The sequence below is a fragment of the Herpailurus yagouaroundi genome, unplaced genomic scaffold (genome assembly GCF_014898765.1).
Source record: "Herpailurus yagouaroundi ecotype Mexico unplaced genomic scaffold, PumYag 77, whole genome shotgun sequence".
Lineage (NCBI taxonomy): Eukaryota > Metazoa > Chordata > Mammalia > Carnivora > Felidae > Herpailurus > Herpailurus yagouaroundi.
Window position 1 is genome coordinate 99259490 of NW_024412388.1, and position 19286 is coordinate 99278775.

At 45.0% G+C, this 19286-nt stretch overlaps 1 long non-coding RNA gene across 1 annotated transcript in view; it reads left to right on the forward strand.

Moving 5' to 3' along the window:
- Positions 1–2198, forward strand: part of LOC121027747 (uncharacterized) — a 38545-nt gene extending 36347 nt beyond the window's left edge. Inside the window, exon 3 of the long non-coding RNA XR_005788903.1 lies at positions 2004–2198. This is a non-coding gene — a long non-coding RNA (uncharacterized LOC121027747). The remainder of the gene's footprint in view (positions 1–2003) is intronic.
- The last annotated feature ends 17088 nt before the right edge of the window (positions 2199–19286 follow it).

Below are 19286 nucleotides of genomic sequence, written 5' to 3' on the forward strand. Positions count from 1 at the left end.
GCACATCATAAAAATGTGTTGGTTGAATGAATGAATGCTTTTGTAAGTAGTGGCAAAGGAAAGTTTCTGGATGCCCTCTATGACCCAGTCCTCAATGGCAGAGATGTATACTGCTTTGTATTATCTACGTCCAGATAAAAAGATGGCAATTCTAGAAACCAATACTGTATCCGAGGACATGAATGTAGTCATCGATGGTAGAATAACAACTGGGCCAAAGTTCTTTTTTCACGAGGCTACTTTCACATTTCTAATCCCACTCTGCCTCCTCAATGCCACAGGCTTGCTGGGTGAATAGTGAAGTTCTCTTTATCCTCCTCAAATAAAGCTGTTTCTTTATTCTTAACTCAAAAAATCCACTCATTTATTTAGTTTGCCATGCCTTCATCAAATATACATACTCAACGTTCAGTATTTGCAAGCCTTTGCTATGATAGTGGTAGAGGGTATGTATTTGTGATCTGAGCTTTCTGAGAAAAAAGGCACTGATTACAGCCTCTGGGAGGTTTCTGGCCAATCAGAAGAAACACTTGACCAAAGAGGTGAGGCAGGGGCTCAAAGACCCCACTGCCCCCATAATATCTCCCTCACTGTGTTTGTTTCCAGGAGTTATGTGGGTACTACTGTGTATGTATCCCCACAGGACTAGACGCATAGGACTTCTCCCCCATGGACCCCTAGCTTGACTACCTGGGGTCTAGTTGTAATCCTACAATTGCTCACAGGTGAAGGCAAATAGAATAGTCTGGGCCAGTCTTATGATGAAGATAAATTAGACTCTGACCTTTGTGGTCACCTGTTTAATACTTCCCCCAGTGTCCTACCCTCCCCTCATCTTATATACCCTGAAGAAAGAAACTAAAGAATATATTTGGAGCAAAATTACATGAGTGAGGTCTTTGTTGACTCCCTTATTTACATTTATAGCCTTGTCCCCACCCTGGCACTTCCTGCCCTTATCTCCAATCTACTTTTCTCCATAGCATTTAGTACTTTCTAACATACTAGGTAATATACTTCTTTCCTTATTAAAGGGTCACTCCAGTGAAAGGTAACCTCCTCTATGACAGTAGGGGTTTTGTCTGGTTTTCATACCTCCCTATCCCCAGTGCCTTTAAGAGTGTCTGGACATTATACATGCTTAATAATTATTTGTTGAATCTATTAGTCAATCAGATACTTTGAAATGTACAATTTTTTTTTTTTGGCCTAGAAATTCTATTTCTAGGAATCCATTCTTCACAAATTGGCTTGAATGAATGAAAAGTGTGTGAACCATCTCTTATTATTTATGAGTGTGAAAAATAGGAAAAAACATAATCCTTTAGCATTAAGTGATTATATAGATTGTGGTATATCCATACAATAGAATGTTATGAAATCATTAAAATTCACTTCTTAGAAGAATCTTTAATAATGTGGGAAAATGTTAAGAATGATAGTCATTAGTATTTCCTGATTTGATTGCCAATTTACAAAATGACTATGTATATGTGCTTTGAAAAAGTAATGGAATAATGGAATAACAGTATCTGTGGGAGATAGGATTATCTCTGGTTGTTTGTGGGAGATAGGATTATCTCTGGTTGTTTGTGGGAGATAGGATTATCTCTGGTTGTTTGTGGGAGATAGGATTATCTCTGGTTGTTTGTGGGAGATAGGATTATCTCTGGTTGTTTGTAAGAAGCAGGATTACAGATTATTTTAATTTTCTTTTTTGTGCCTTCCCTGTGTTGAATTTTCTAAGAAGCAGGGAGGGAGAAGCTGGCAGCAGTGGTGGGATATTTCCCTTGAGCCTGGGGATTTGGGAGAAATGGCCTCCTCTTTAGTTACCTCCTGGTAACCACACCCTCAGATAAATCCCTCCCACACTGACCCTGGGTTAGCTCATGTGTCTCAATCTGGCCAATGGGACTTTAGCAAACATGAAACAGATGGGGGTTTGAAAGTCACTTGTGCATTGGTGTTCTATTGCCAATAGGAACTCTCCCTCTGTCATGCAGACAAATCTGGAGGATGAGATACTATGTGAAGAGAACCCTCAGCCATTCCAGCCATCCCATCTGACACCATAGACATATGAGTGAGATTCTAGACAGTGGCTGTTGAGCCACTAGTGAAATGTGGCTAGTATGAATTGAAATGTATTGTTGTTTTTTTAAGTTTTTATTTATTTATTTTGAGAGAGAGAGAGAGTATAAGACGGGGAGGAGCAGAGAGAGGGGGAGAGAGACTCCCAAGCAGGCCCCACACTGTCAGCGCAGAGCCCGATGCAGGGCTCGAACCCACGAACTACAAGATCATGACCTGGACTGAAACCAAGAGTTGGATGCTTAACTGACTGGGCCACCCAGGTGCCCCTGAATTGAAATGTATTGTAAGTGTAAAAATACATACTGGACTTTAAACACTTGTATGATGAAAGAATGTAAAATATTTCACTAAGAATTTTTATGTTAATTAGACATTGAAATAATAGTATTTTGGACATATTGTGTTAACTTAAAATAAACTTCACTTGTTTCTTTTAGGTTTTTTAAATGTGGCTACTAGAAATTTCAAATTTCAGATGTGGTTTGTATTACACTTCTATTGGATAGCTCTATTCTAGACTGTTTAGCCACAGACAAGCCATCCCAGACCAGAAGGACCAACAGGATTGGAGCAAATAAAATTGTTGTTGCTTTAAATCACTAAATTTTGTCATGTTCTGCTATGTAGCAAAAATGACCTGTTACCAGAAGTATACTGTACTTTATAGATCCTCCCAATTCAGCATCTTGGCCTTTATGGGAACGAGCCAGACCCCCAAGGAAGCTTGGAAAGAAAGCGGTCATTGTGAAGAACAATGACCAGTGATCTGGTGCTGGAACTGGGAACATCAGTGAGAAGGTTGCAGAGTTTGGAGGGGCTGGAGACTGTTGAGAGATCTTCACCTTCTCAGATTCCCAGCCTGGAAGACACGCCTCCTCAGCCTGCAGCTCTGGAGAGCAAGGGCTTTTGGGAATCCTGGAGAGGCCCTTCCTCCCCTTTCCCACTCCTGTTCTCCTTTCCTATCTTCTCTGTGTGTGCTCTGCTGTCCTATCCCACAGAGCTCTGTGGGAAAAAAACACTACATCAACAACAACAAGATAATAAAGGGCATGTCAATGAGAGAACAGGAGGAGGGAGGGGAAAGGGTGATTTTGGCAGCAATAACCCATCATCTAGAGCCTCTGTGCTTCCCTCAACTCCCTCCTCCCTGAACCAGATGGGACTAGATGTCAGAGCTAGAGGAAGCCATAGAGATCGTCCAATCTAGCCCTCTTCCTCTTACAAATGAGTTAAGCCAAGGCTCAAAGATGTTAAATGACTTGCCTAGGGTCAACAGGAAATTAGTGGTGGCAGGTCTAGGGCCCGATTTCTCAACTTCTGGGCATAGCACCTCTTTGGAAGGCCAACCCTCTCATACCACTCTATTTACTGGCTTTTGCTTTCATCATTTGATGTCTTATGGATACTCTGGTTCTTGATGACTTGAGCACAGTATTAGAAAGTATTCATCCCAGGGACTTTGGCATCCATATGTGGGCATCTCTGCCCTCCCGGGTCAGTTCTTTGAGGAAGTCAGTTCCAATGACCTTTATCTCTGTTCCCTTTAGTTGCTCATCAGCCATCTATTAGGTATAGTTGCTACACCATGGCTCAACTCAGAATTGCTTTTCTTCAAGAGTCCAGCCTCCTGTATGTCGAGTCTTCTCACTTGCCTGCTTCTGTGAAATGTTCTCTTAGGTTTCCTCTGTGCTGAGGTGATTTCCCCCCAGGGTGGAGGTGCTCAGCACTTCCTTCCAGGAGCTTGCCACCCTTCCTTGGAACAGAAGAATGCTCAACTGGAAGGCTGCTTACTGTTGACAAAGCAGCCTGCAAGAAGACATGGAAACCAATAACCGAAAAAGGATCTGGATAAAGGATGAAATCTGTCTGGTATCTGGAACCTTGTTACCATCATGCTAAGCATCCTGATTTTCTGAAAAGATTTTTGACTTTTCATCCAGGTGTTTAAAGTCAGGAAGACACATCCAATGCTGTATAACTACAAAGCTGATCGCCATCTCAGTATCAGAAGGCACAAATAACAATGTGGTTCAATCCAGGGAAATCAGCCATAATGACTTTCATGGGCCTAAGGAGCTGGCCTTTGGATTCTTTCTGGTCCACCTGACAAACACTCAAGGTGGCTGTCTCGGTCCATTCTGGTAGCTATAACACAAATACCACAGGCTCGGAAGCTTAGAAATCACAGGAATCCGCTTCTCACAGTTCTGCAGGGTGCAAGTCCAAGATCAGGGTGCCAGCACGGTCAGGTTCTGGGGGAATGTCTCTTACGGACTGCAGGTTGCCCACTTCTTGCTGTGCCTTCACATGGTGGAAGGTGCAAGGGCTCTCTCTGGAGTCTCCTTTACAAGGGCATGGATCCCATTCATGACCTCACAGCTCTCATGACCTAGTCATGTCGCAGAGGTCACAGCTCCTAGCACCATCGCCTTGGGTGTTTCAACATAGGATATCAACATATGAATTTTGGGGGGACATAAACACTCACACCATGGCAGTGAGAGAAGAGAAAAGCTCCACGAAGTGATGTGAGAGTGGAAAGGAGAAAAGCATGTGATGCTATCCAGGAACCATCTAAGGAAACAACTCTTCTGAGGCAGATTGAGAATTTTAAAACAACACTCTCCCACCCAACTGCCCCATGACATCTGTTAACACAAGAGGCAGAGCTATTTCCTGGAAAGGCTCCTTGTGTTTACAAGGGTGAGACCCTCTTGATGTTTTCGTAACTTTAATTAAAGAGCTGAGGGATGGATTTATATCCTCAGCAGTTCCCATGGGGGAACACACAGGCTGGTTGTACACAATGCAGCACATGCAAATAAAAAAGAGAAAAAGTCAATCAATTATCCAGATGTTTTTGCATTTTACATGAACGTAGCCACAGTGGGGCTTTGGTCCTTGATAATAATGGATTATTCTTGCAAAATGGTGGAGAAAAATGTTCTTGAAAGGAAGGAAAAGGGTGTTTTCCCAGTACTCTTTTGCATTTTCTTTTCCTTTGTGAGTTTAACAATATCAAGCAGAACATGGAGACAGAGGAGACATGACAGAAAGAAGCCTAAGACATGCCCCTCCCTTCAGACTGCAGTGGGTGCTTCTGGTAGGAATAGAGCAGCCTTGAAGTGGCGGGTAAGGGGGTGGAACATCTCTTAAGCAGAGTCTGCCATTCTGTAGTGTGCAGAATACCACACAGTAGGTGTGTGCTCACAAAGTGTTAATGGTGGGGCGCCTTGGTGACTGTCGGTTGAGCGTCTGACTCTTGATTTTGGTGGTTGTCACGGCTCGTGGGTTCGAGCTGGCGCTGGGCTCTGCGCTGACAGCAGGAAGTCTGCTTGGGATTCTCTCTCTCTCTCTCTCTCTCTCTCTGCCCCTCCCCCACTCTCTCTCGAAATGGATAAACTTTCTTTCTAAAAAAGGAAGTGTTAATGGCATTCAACATGAGTTTCTGTTTCTCATATAGTTCTTTGATCTTTCTCTGAAATCTGAATTAGAAATCTAGTTCTTTTGGGGCACCTGGGTGGCTCCATCGGTTAAGCTTCTGACTTCAGCTCAGGTCATGATCTCGCGGTTCGTGAGTTCGAGCCCCGTGTCGGGCTCTGTGCTGACAGCTGCCTGGAGCCTGCTTCGGATTCTGTGTCTCTCTCTCTCTCTCTGCCCCTCCCCTGCTCCCACTCTGTGTCTCTCTCTCAAAAATAAATAATAAACATTTCAAAAATAAATCTAGTTCTTTGGCTCAAGGAAAAGGTTCTGAGACATTAGTGTGCCTAAGAATTGTCCTAGAAATTAAGATGTTAAATTACAGGTTTCTGGGCCAGTCTCAAATATTCAGATTCAGTAAGTCTAGGGTGGAGCTTTTTAAGAATCTGCTCTATGAAGAAGCACCCCGATGGTTCTAGCATGTCTTTGCCTTGAGAAATAATTAAGGCATTGCCTATTCCAGCTGTTCTCTTCAAAAAGGGCACACACAGGCTGACAGAGCAATTGTCCGGTCAGTGTGGGAACTAGGTTCCGGAACACTCTGATCAAGTCCCAACTCCCCATCTTTCTAGCTCTGTAACTTTGGGCTGGACAATTCAAGTCGAAGAACCTCATCGAGTTTCCTCATCCACAAAACGGAGAAGAAAATTTCAGCCCTACCTAACTGAGGAGCCAATATCAAAAACATCACCAGGTGAAATAACAAACGTAAACGTTTTGAAAAGTGTCCATCACTTGGAAAAGTTATTTCATTGTGTACGTATGTAAAGCCTTGTCATTGTTATTTTCCATTAACAGCCATTAACGCATCCATCTGAAATTGTTCGAGAAATTGTGTGACGGGGCAAGAGGCCAACTGGGGCACCGGGGCTGCTCAGGAAGGGGGCACGTGGGTTGTGCTGCTCCCAGGCTGCCAGGAAAGCTCAGGGAGTACCAAGGTGGGGAGAGAGGCAGGCAAAGTGTGTGTGTGTTGTTGTGTGGGTGGAGGGGATGTTGAGTGTTGGAGACAAACTTAACTAACGCAAAGCTACAGTTTTGTATCGGGTTTCAGGTTACTGGACACGCATAACATGCTTGGCGGGGTCCGGGGCGGGGAGGGGGTGGTTCTCTGGTTTTTTTCCCCAAGATTTTTGAATAAGCCTTGAGAGTCACACATAGTAGAGTATAGGAGGATAGCTTTTCATGGAAAAATAAATAACGAAACGGAACATTATGGAAATAGTATGGGAAAAGAATCAACTTTAACATAAAACTTAAAGAATGTGTTCCAACTAGCCACAGAGGGCCTCTCACCTTCTGGATATTCTCACTCTCTTTTTGGACAATGGGAATGGCCAGCTATCTTCCTATCCCCGAGGCTGGTTTCAAAATAGCCGCTTCTCTTGGGAATTCAAACCAAAAAAGAAGCCTGCCTGCCTTCCAGGAACCGGGAATGGAACTACGTGCGTGCGCTTCATCTCGCACAATGTGGATGGCTGTGTCTCTACCTCCCCCGCCAGTCTGTGATCAGCAAACGTGCGATTAGGGAAATTATGCCTGTCCCCTCCTTGGCACAGACCATCAGAGACTCCAAGCTGTGCGTCTTCAGGGAAGGGGAGATGGTACAGGGTGGAGAGGGGACCAGAGCCACTGGCAAGAGGAGCCCCCAGCCCGAGGTCAGAATGGGTCAGCCTCTGGGTCCAGTAGATTCCATCTCGACAGGTTAGACTCACTTCACTCTGAATGGAGACAGCACCTGCGGTCCCCCCCCGCACCGTCTCTCGGCACACAGACTGGAGTTTGCACGGCAGCTTGGTGTGGCACCAGGGATCACCGAGGGCATCCACCCTCACTGGGTGGGAGGTGGCAAAGGGTTTAAAAGTCAACAGAGAGGGAGACGGGAAGTGAAGAGGAACCTATCTCCCATTTAAAGTTTTTTGCAGAAGGCAAACAAATGGAGATTGGATTATCAGCTCGGAATTCGGCCTGGAACAGTGGAACGTTGAAGGGACGAGGTCCAACCTTGCCTGCAGAGGCCCGGGGAGGCCTTTTGTGGTCAGGCCTGGGCTGCTGGGCGGGAGAGGATGCTACTTTGCTAGTGAGGCCCCCATGAAGTCTCTGGTGCATCCTGAGCTTGGAGAACGGACGGCGCCATGCAAATGCGGGGCTGTTTTCACATCCTTAACACGTCCCAGATTTGTGCTGCCGAAGGCCAGGTCCAGTTGTGTGAAATTCCTGCTGGTTTTCCTTTTTGAACAGAGCCCCGAGTGAGATGTCAGACCTGCTTCTTTAAGCAGGATAATAGAATATGCCACAGTGCAGTTGACTTCTAGAGGAACAGTGAAGCAGATAATCCCTAGCTCTGGAAAAATCCCCAAATCACATATAATTAGCTTTTGGAGAGAGAAAGAGAGAGAGAGGGAGAGAGAGAGTGTGTGTGTGTATGGGGGGGGGGGGCAAGAAGAACATATTTAACTGTATCATGCTTGCTTTCGTTGATATTAAAATGCATAAGCACACCCTAGTCCTCGCTGACTAATGACAGGTGTCGGAACACTCTGCAGCGTTTGTGGGCACGGGGGGCCGTCACCCTGCAATGGCAAATGGGGTGGAGCATTTGTGAAATAATGAAGTCACGTGTGTGTAATGAGGTGTTTACTGCCCTTGAGTATTCTCTTTAAATTGCACATGATGTAAACTCTCGGTTAAGCTTCTGTTCCTCTTAACTCAGCGATCTAGGAGTGGAGCGGGCTTTCTTGTATGTGCGAAGTCGGTTCTCGATCCCCTGAGGATGAGCCTTGTCCCGGAGGTGGCTGGCGATTAGAATGATTCGTTTGTGGATGTGCTCCTGGGAAAGGAACCTTCCAGGGGGAAAAGCACAGGCGGACTTGGGAGAACTTTGGCAGAAGTCCCCCCCGCCTCCCTCACAGCAGCACATGTTTTATGAGCCTTGACTTGAGAGCCGTGCTTTCACACCCCTTGAGACGGCATGCTCCAATTTTCCAGACACCTGAAGGCGAGAAGTCCTTTCGTTCTGACTTTGTTTCTGATGTTAACTTTACCCCTTCTGGTTGAGTAGAACATTGAATTCCCTGGCCTATTAGAATGTCTACACCTTGCTTACTTGGGCTCTTTTCAAGTGTAGCTTCACGTCCCATGCCCTACTTGACACAGCCTTTTGAAAATTTCTGGAGACGTAAACTGGAGTCTCCCCTAAATTTTGCCATAGACCAATCAGCCCATTCACCACCTCAGCTGGTTATATTTCTGGAGTACCTGCTTTACTTTCTCTGTGGGGCAAGGAGGACACAAAGTCCTCCCGGCTGTGTCCCCCCAAAGGTTGTGATCTCATGAGCAGGGTGATACCTTTAGCAGATATACAAATAATGGCTTTTGAAAAATGCCATAATGTGCTGTGGTCAGAGGGGGAAGGTTAGCTAGGGCTGGATTTCCCCAAGGCAAGAGTGAGCTTCCCCACTCAGGTAGAAAGCCTTCAGGGAAGACTTAGGAAGCTATCACACCTTCTGGCCATTCCACAGTCACCAGCAAACAGAATTGGGTGAGTTTTAAAGATTTATCCTTGGTAACAGCACCCCGAGTGTAAGTCTCCAAGATCTTAGTGACCCTGGGAAGGTTGTTAGACTTTCCAAAGGGTCACCAATGGGATTCTTTGTCTCCTCATGGTGGAGGGGAAAGTGCCATGGAACAGATCTGAATCCTTACTCTGTTTATATTTATATTTGTCTTCTATAAAATAAGTATGATATTACCTACATGCAGAGTTGCTGTGAAGGTTAACCCGTGTAACTAACTGCCCAAATATAATGGCTCATTGTAGAATCTCAGTTGGAAGCAGCTATTATAACTTTGGTTCAATCCTAAACTCTCGAGACAGATAACGTCTTTGAGACCAGTCACAGAATTCAGCTGGAAACTATTGAGGAATTTCGGCAGTAGAAACAAATGAATTGTACCATTTTATCACTTAATAGCTCTGGGACTGAGAACACACATACTCTCTCTAAGTCCCAACCTCCTCGTCCATAAGACATGCTTTATAGGTTTGTTGGAAGAATTGAAACAGTAATCATGAAAACGTTTTCCCCTTGAAATGTAAAGCCTCCAGATACGATTCGACTCAAATTTGTGCGGATAAATATGTGCGTTTAGCAAAGCTGGAGAAAAGTCAGGTGTCTCTTTGTGGGTCTGTAAGCAATTCCTGGGTTCAGGAGGACATGATTTCTTATTGAAGTCTTTCTTACTTAAACAGGAAAATTGAGACTGAGAGGAGTTATGACATGTGTGACATGCCCCAAATTGTGACAAAGCCAAAGAGGAACTTGGTCTTCCCATCTGGTATTTTCTATCAAACCAACTTTAAGAGCAGGTGATGGACGAGCATAACTGAAGGAGGATTTCCCACCCTGTCTGCTCCCGGCTCTCCCGAGCGAGGTTTCCTCTCATGCCCACAGAGTGTTCAACCCCATTCTGGCAAGATTGGGCAAATGGCTCCACTGTCTCCAAAGGCCGATGGTAAATGGAGTTTCAGGTAGTCGCAGGGATTGATTTTAGTCTCAGGTACTGCAAAGGAAATACTTTTAAGGCTCTTCTAAAAATAAAATTCCTCTGACGAGATGTTTGGCCTGTGGCTGATGTGTTTGGAAACCTGTTTTCTGTAAAACTCAACCTCATTAATCTACTTGCAAATCCAGAAAGACAGCTTTCAGTGCACACATCAGGGCTTGCCCCAAACCTTCCATGCCGAGAAATGAACCTCAGGCTCAAGGTGCCTCTATCTTCTTTTCCCCCCAAACAGTTCAGGAACTGAGGATTTGGGTGTCACGGTCAGCCACACCTCAGCTCTGGAAGCCAGCACTCAGGGCCCAGGCTCTTCTAGGGAGGCCATTTTCTCTCCCTGAGTCTTAGCACTTCCCATCCCCGATGCCATAGGGGACCTTGGAAGGGGCTGAAAGCTGTCACCCTCTTACAAATCAGGGAGAGTCTCTCCTCTCCAAGAAAGGCTTTTGTATCTTTCTGGCTCCTAGCTATTTCCACAGTTCCTGAAGAATCAGCCTCTGACATTCCAATTATTCATTCATCAGAACTGTCAAATCTTATGAATCTCTTCCTCCCTTCCTCTGGCTGGCTTACTGTAGACACTCATCTTCAACAAGTTTTGAAATCATCAAAGACAGTGAAAAATACAAAGAACTCAATTCCAGCCAACGTTGTAATTTACTGCTATGTAATTGGGGGAGTTGCCGTTTCGTAAATGGAGGTGACTGTCTCCAAAGGAATTAAGTAGTCAGGTGAACTCAAGGACCAGGACTTGGGTGCTCATGACCTCCAACTTTTCTTCTCTATTTTACAAGGTAGTTGATCCAGGTGGGGGGAGGGTCGCAGTTTATGTGATGTTCACAGGATAGAGATGCATGTCGCGAGTCTCCAGCAAAGTCCTGGTGTGTCCTCAGTGTACCCAGGGTGAGTCCCACATGGAACAGACTTTGCCACCTTTCGTCAACTTTGCTCAAGACACGCTCCTTCAATACCGTGCCTTGACCTGATGTGATTTCCTGTAATAAAAGGATTAAAACCCATCCTTGTTGACCTACATATTCCACGTGCATATTAAGAGGGTCGTCCCAGTAGCAGCAGCTTGATGTTGGGAAATCTGGGCCTGGATCGTGTGCTGGGGGAGCTTTATGAGGCATTCCACGATGTCTAGGCTTTAATTTTGCTTCTATTTCAGTGTGACAAGATGTGTTCTACTGAGATGCCTTTGGGCTCTAGCCCTGGAATTTATGAAGAGAGAACACTGCAGGGTTATGGCATGGGCGAGACTGGAAGATGTCACCCACACACAGGGTTCAGCACAATAACACATGTTAGAAGAATAAACTAACACTGGAACAGTAAACACACACACACACACACACACACACACACACACACACACACAGCAAACCCAGTGTCAAATCCTGGACACCCTCCATTTGGTCCTCTTAGTCTTGTGGGGGTTGGGGAACAGTTTCATTAATACTGTCCTTTCTTTCTCCCTCTCTCACACATAGGACAATAAGGGAGGACAGGAGCCAGGAGCTACGTGTCTGGGCCCCTCTCAACCCTGCCTTCATTTCCACTTATTATTGGAAGTAATTTATCACTATTCTCTCCTCTCTCAGTCTCTCTCTTGAGCCTTCCCCTGAGCTGCCTCAAAGGTGGCAGATGACAGGCTGGTCTGGCCAAGAACAAAGACAGTTATCCTTGACTGCCACCTGTCTCTCTATGGGTGCCTGCCCTGTCTTGTTGCACTCCCTCTGTGTGTCTAATTTACATGGCAAGCCCTCTGGGCAGGGGCTTTTTTTTTCCTCTGCTCTCCTTTATGGTTATGGCTTATGTCTGATGTTGAATTGTTCTACCTCCACTCCCCTTCACTCTTAAAAAAAAAAAAATCTTTAACATGTTTGACTGCTGTTAGATATACATAAAAAAATTTTTTAAGGGTAAAATGAGACTTGGGAGGTGCTATGGTTGGAATGTCTATGTCCCCCTGAAATTTATATGCATAAATCCTGCCCCCCAACGTGATGGTATGGGGCCTTTGGGGGGTGATTATTAGGTCATGAGGGTGGAGTCCTCATGAATAAGATTTGTGTCCTTATGAAAGAGGTCCAAGAGGGCTCCTTCACCCCTTCCACTATGTGAGGACACAGCAAGAATGTAACCATCTATGAATCAGAAAGGAGGCTGTCATCAGATATTGAATCTGCTGAAGCCTTGATCTTGGGCTTCCAGCCTCCAGAGCTATGAGAAATAGATTTCTGTTGTTTATAAGCCACCCAGTGTATGGTACTTTGTTATAACAGCTTGAACTAACTAAGGAGGCTTTCTGTGGCCATTATTGGGTGTTTGGTGCAGCTGGTGATTACCAGGGAGAAGACCTAAATTAGTCCTCAGCCTTACTGAGAATGATGACCTGAACACAGACCAGGACCAGGACCACTGATTGCTTTGCTCAGAACAGAGAAGACTTAAAAAAAAAGAAAGAGAAGACTTTGTGATTTGGACCTTGAGGTCGGGAAGTTTTCTGGGGTAGAAAAACTGGCCTCATTGTCAGAGAAAAATACCTCTTGAGTACTTTTCAGAGTACTATGCTGAAGATTCAGTACCAAATATAGGTCATTTAGGGTTAGACAAGGTCCAGGGCCTGGTGGAAGCTATTATGTATTTCTTTAATCCATCCATCTATCCATCCATCCACTCATACAGATTTTAACTACAGAGATAATTTTAGAAGATAAACATGGTAACATGCTCCCAAACTGTCATCCACTTGCACATAAGTCATTGTAATGTGACTAGAAGACCAGAGGGCTACAGATGAAAGGGGAAGGACAATGATCTGGCTAGGAGAGGTCCACACAGCAGGTTTTCTGGAGGAGTGCTCGGGGTAGAAGAGAAGGGCTGCAGAGGAGGCGAAGCATGCTGTTTGGGAGGAAGGCCTCTAGAATGCTCGAAGGTGGAGTGAAGGGGCCGGTGGTCATGGCCTAGGGCCTGGAATGGGTGCTCAGTAATGAGGGCAGTAATGACAGCGGGGGGCAAGCTAGAAAAATAAAAAAGAATCATGGTAACCGTCAGGGTGTAGTTGGGAATCCGACGAAGAAGCCATGCAACATAGGCCTAGAGGCTCATTTAAGGAAGTGGAACAAGCAAGGAAATGGTCCTCAGTACAAGCAAGGATGAGCATTCCGTATCTGACGTCTGCCCTATGGTTGAGAGCCCATGCTCACAGCTCTGAGTCTGTGGTGGAGGAAACGGTCTGGTTGAGACATTGACAATGTGCAATGTGTTCATGCCCAAAGGGCCAGGGGCTGCTCCTATGGCACAATGAACGCATTGAGAGTCAACAGTTCTAGAGACTGGGAGCTCTAACAAGATGCCAAGGCCTAGAGAAGTAAGACTTGAGCACATGCCATGAAGGTGCAGAGAGCTGTGGTCTCAGACCTTGGAAACATCATCAAAAGAAGCCGTTCAGAGCAAAATGCATTCCATGTGTTGGCTCTGCCCATGTGTTTCTTGTCAACGAGGCTGATCTTCCTGGGTTCGGAGGGTTTCTGTTTGAAATTTTATGAGCCTTGGCTGGGAAGCAGCATTTACCCCTGAGCTGTGGGAGTTAATGGCTTCTTCTGGCCGCATGACTCTGGGGGCCTGGGGGAAGTTCCCAAATGCCAGGCAGGGATAAACTTATAGCCCATATTTCAACTTAATATTGCACTTTATTTATAGGCAGCCAGGGACCAAAGGCTCTCCAGAGCTCTTCTTCAGCATCACCTCAGAATCTGATGTGGTGTATCTGGGTTCACAGGACCTTCCTTGGGTCAGCGCTTAGAGCGAAGGGCAGCACTTTTATGGGGAAGATGCCCAAGGTCAGTGCCAGTGCCAAATAGGGACATCAACCTACATCCAGAGCAGAGGCTGTATTTGCTCCTTAGTCTTCCATTGACACTAATGGAACACTAATAACACTAGTTATTGACACACCACTGTCTACTTAATTTAACTCAACCAACGTTTATGGGGCAAAGACTGGGAGTGGATCTTGTATCGGGTGCCATGATGAATACAAAGGGACAACACTGGGCTGGGAAATCCAGAGGATGATGGTTCATGCTCTGCCCTTCTGTAATTTATCAAGTTTTGTCCCTGTGACAAATCATTGCCCTTCTCTGGGCCGCTGTTTCTGCATGTTACAAATGAGAAGTTTGGATCAATTAGCACGAATCCAGAAGAAATTCAAAGTAATGGAAAGATTCTTAAAGTATTGATCTTTGGATGATCGTTGAAGGAGACTTGTGGAATTTCTGCAAATATTGGTATTTTTTATGAGTGTCACTTAACTGCTTATGATCTATAGTAGAGTATCTACCTGGAATAGCCTAAGAAAACTCCTCACTGCTGCCCAACTTGGCTGTCTGGGACCCCTTGCCATCCTGTGTCTTCATGCCAGCCTGACATCTTATATGCTAATTTCCTACAGATAAGCTGCTGTTCACAGCAACGATCCCAGACCAGGTTATTTACCTGCACCATCCCAATATTCTTTCTGCCTGGGCCCGACTCTTGGCTCTACCTCCTCTTCACTGTCTTCTGTCCTCTGGACTTAGGGTTGTTCTTTGTTCTTCTTGGCTTGACTCTTAGCTTTCCCTCAAGGTCTTGGCTGGGACCCATGCATGGACTCATCTCTTTTTCACTACCTCAGTTAGGATTTGAGTGCCCCATTTGATCCCCCGTGACTCAACTCCTGTTGCTAGGAAAAAAAAAAAAAAAAAAAAAAAAAGAATGAAAATCCGGGGAATTGGAAACTCTTGAATGTAATACTCCTAGCTGGGAAGTAAGCACCTTACCAGAATTTTAGCCAAAAGTAATGTGTATAAAGGAAACTGTGGAAGATAAGCTAAAATATGACTCATTTCAGATTCCAACCATTGGTCCCAGTTTTATCTTTTGAGGTCACACATGAACAAGTTTAATTCCTTCCTCCTATGCCAGCTCTTCACATATTTCATTACAATTATCAAGCCCTTAACCTTCTGTGATCACCTCACACCCCTGCCAAGTCAGCTCTTCTCCAGGCAAAGCATGTCAGTTTTTCCAACATTCCTTGGATATTATGGTTTTGAGTATTTTTGCCAACCTAATTGCTCTGCCTAATCTTGTCCAACTGATCTCTATTTCTCTTCTTTTGAGGTGCCTGGAGCTACATGCTATACTCTAGATGGGCTCTGCAGTCCTTTGCTTCTCGAAGTGAATTCCACTCATCCCAGCTTCTGTGACATGACCTGGGGCCAGGGCTCGGGGCGGGGGGTCAGTTTGTTGCAGTCAGATATGTTTGGGAAATCCTGTGGAGTACCATAAAGTCTTGGAGATTTCAGAATGTGCTTCAGAGTACTGAAGGACCTGAGTAGTCCTCTTGATCCTTCCCTAACCTACTGCTTCGTAAACTAATTTGACCACAGAGCTGTTATCTACACGTAGACACCCTACTGGTCCAAAGCCTTGGAGAGCACTGCTCAATTTTCACCCCTGCCACCTAAAATAATTTATTTTTCCTCTATCTGTCTTCCTCTCTTCCTCTTTCCCTCTTCTTTCCCTCCCTTCTCCCCTCCTTCTTTTCTTCCTTCTTCTATCATTCTGACTTATTGAGTTTCATACCAGTCAAAACACTTAGATATCTTTCAAATCCGTTGCTGATAAATCATGACCAACTCCTCCTACCCTCTTTCCTGTATCTGGGCAATTGGTATGAAGCATAACTTGTGTATCTTAATTTAAGTCATTAATAAAAATATGGAACTTAACTAATATTTTTGGAAAAATTTAAGTGTAGGGCTGAGGACCACGTCCTTCCAATATGGTAATTCAATTAGTTATTAACTGTCTTGATTGTATTATCCAGCTAGTATATCTTGGCATCCAGCCCTTGTTTTCATGCTTGGAGTCTATCTTGAAATGCTTGTCAAATGATTTACTGCAGTCGTATTCACTACCCAATCAGATTCCCTAATATACCCATATTCTAGATATGCAGTCTAGAATCAAACTGTCCTAGGAGGAGAGGAAATTGAGATGGAAGTACTTTGTCCTTTGGGATTCCATGCACAAGTTTAGAAACAGGTGAGCCTTGAATAGTGGGCAGATTTTAAACAAGCATAGGACATCAGGAAGGGGATGGTGAGAGGACCGGGGTAAACATAAATAACGGACTGTAGGTATGTGTAGACAGGCTTGCAGCAGTGAAGATAAATTCAACACACATTCATCCAGAGTTTTCTGTTTGAGGCTTTATGCAGGGAACTGGCAGGAAGGGAGCTGAATGAGATGACTAAAGAAGTATCCAATGATTAGCTTTGTAATTACCACTTAAAGGATAAAATATGACAAGTGTTATGTAAAAGGAATGAACAAAGTAACATAGAACTTTTGCCCTTGGGGGAGTCAGGAAAGGGCCCCAAGCTAAGCATAAAGACTGGGCAGTCTCTGCCAGAGGGCTTCAGAATTCAAACAGATCCCACTGCTCACGAGTTGAGTGTGACTAAGGGGAGACAAAATTTGGTGGGGATGGGAGTCACTGACATGTCATGGGGGCATGGAATGAGAAAAGACCCCTTCTGCAGACAGTATTGGAAGGAAGACATGGGTGGCAAGAGGGTCATAAAACAGGTGCAAAGGGGATGAGGGCCTGGGCCGGGGTTGTAGTCTCATAGGTAGAAAACCAAGAGCAAATGCGAATACTTTTCAGAAGAAAAATTAGCAGGATCTAATGATGTTGGAATCGGAATAAGGAAAAGAGTCAACAATGCTCGTAAAGCTTTCAGTCTGTGAGGCTGGAGGGAGGGCCATGTGGGGAGGGGAGGTAAGGAAGATGATGAGTTCAAGCACAGGGAGGGGGTTTTGCTGGTAAATGCCCGTGTTACCCATGAGTGGCTGAAAACCCTGAGATTAAACATTCTGAGTGTTTGGAGTTGGTCTAGGGCCAATTAAGGTTTTTATTTTGTTCCAAACATTTCTGGATGTGGTGAGATTAGTTCATGTCATTTATACGAGCCAGTCTCACAGAACAAACACATTTTTGTGTTTGTTGGACACAGGGCCGTGCAGGAAGTAATTCTGGTATATGTTGCCCTGGAGCCAGATGGCTCCACAGGGTCTTTTCTTTGGGGGTTTTCCACTGTGGGACTTTTCAAATGTTCAGACACTATGGCTTCTGTTCTGGGGCTGGTGTGTGTCTAAGACAAATCCATATGGATCCCTAGAACCTTCAAACTGGCTCCCTTCTGCTTTTCTCCACTGCTGCCTCTGCCAGCCGGAATAATCCCAATCCATTCATTCATTGGTGGATTGCCTCTTTCTTTTGAATATGTTCTATCTGCTAGTTTCTTATTGGTTCTTTTGGGAAGGAATAAAGTTTTATTTGCTCCTGATCATTCCTTGCTCCCATCTTCCCCAGAGTCTCACAGCACATTTCTTTGGTCTGTTTTCCTGCCAGTTTATATTTTCTGGATGAGGTAGGCACTAAGAGGAAACCTTCCTGGCAAGCTTATAGGGCAGTGATGACCATCCACTGTCACCCATCTTTCCACACGGCCATGTGTTCATCACCTCTCTACCCCTAAATATGCTTCAAGGTCTTAGAGGACCACAGAGGTGGTGGGATAGCGCAGCTCCGGTATGATGAGGAATTTGTGTGGGTCCCTTTGTCTCTTATCTCTTGTGAGAAGTGACTGGCTAGCTCTGTCCAGGCCAGTGCTCCTCCATAATGAGTAGAGCAGCATAAAGGGACCAGGTGAAAAAGGGACACTGTGTGTGAGAATGGCAGAGAGTGGTCACAGTGAATGTTTTTTAGCCACAAAGGTACTTTAGAGCAGATGCTTTCCATTAAGGATCTCCGGTCCCTGTGTGCCCACCCTCTCTCATAACTTCAGCCCTTCTCCCCACAGGGTCTCTGCCCCCCAGATCCTTCTCCTGAGACGAGCACTTTTGAACTCTTTGGGAGAACCAGTTGGACTCTATTTCACCCATTTCTTTTATATAGAGATACAATTTCTCTCTAATATGCCTTTAGAAGAGCAAACTTTCTTCTGCTGGGAGACTTGGAGTCTCAAGATTTATTTAAGAAAAGTTTATATACAATAGGCTGAATTTGTCAAACAAAAGAGCTTGGCTTTGCAGCAGACCTCACCACAAGTCGCCCAAATGATAATAGTTATAATCTAATAGTGCTAAGAGATCTTCGCACTATTTCATTTCTTACGAAGACCTCATGTGATAAGTGATTAGCCCCATTTTACACATCAGAAAAGATCAAAGAGATACGAAGGGATTGAATCACTTTCCAGACGTCCCGCAGCTGGCAAGCGAAGGAGCCAGGATGCAAATCAGAACTGTGCCCCTTCAGGAAGGTGCCTGTAGCCTCCGCACTCTGGGGCAGCACCCTGTACACCTAAAACGTTCACACTGTCTTCCTAGGAATGCATTCTTGGGGTGAATGTCCCCCTTTTCTTCCCTTTCCCCTGAGGTTCTTAGCATTGGACCGGCTAATACCTCCTAGCTGTATTTCCCAGGCCCAGGTCTGGGACTCTGGTGGAAAGTTCACAGATGATAAACTGTTGACAGTTATCCTGAGTTTCCCCGGACTTCTGGTCCTTTGCTCCTTCTAGTAAAGCTGGGACCTCAGGTTTGAATTAGTTCAGAGCTTCACAGAGAAAACGAGAGGCTGTACTTGCCCATCTAAGAGGTCATCAGGGTGAGTGTGGTTTTGAAGGAATTGCTTCTCCTAAGTGTAGCCTGGAGTCGCTTAGTTTCTTATGTGGCTGAGCAGACGGGGTTGGGCATGGGGAGGGGGCAAGGGGCGGGGCCACAGCTCTAGGCCAAACACCAGATTAGGCCTTTCTTAGCCCCAGAACACTGAAGGATTTGGGGATTCCTTGTGATTAATTAATATTAATAATTTAATTAATAATAAATAATTAAATCTCAAAGAAAGTAAGTAGGAACTAACCTGACTTAATGTTAGCTAGGGACACTATTCAATTCGGCGTTGTCCATTTAAATATTGTTGAATGTATGGCTTAGAGAAGAGGGACCTGTGGGCCTTTGTCCCAGCGGTGGGGACTACATGTGTAGGGATGCGAGAGGAAGGGGAAGTTGAAGTGTAGGGTCTGGGAAACAGGTTG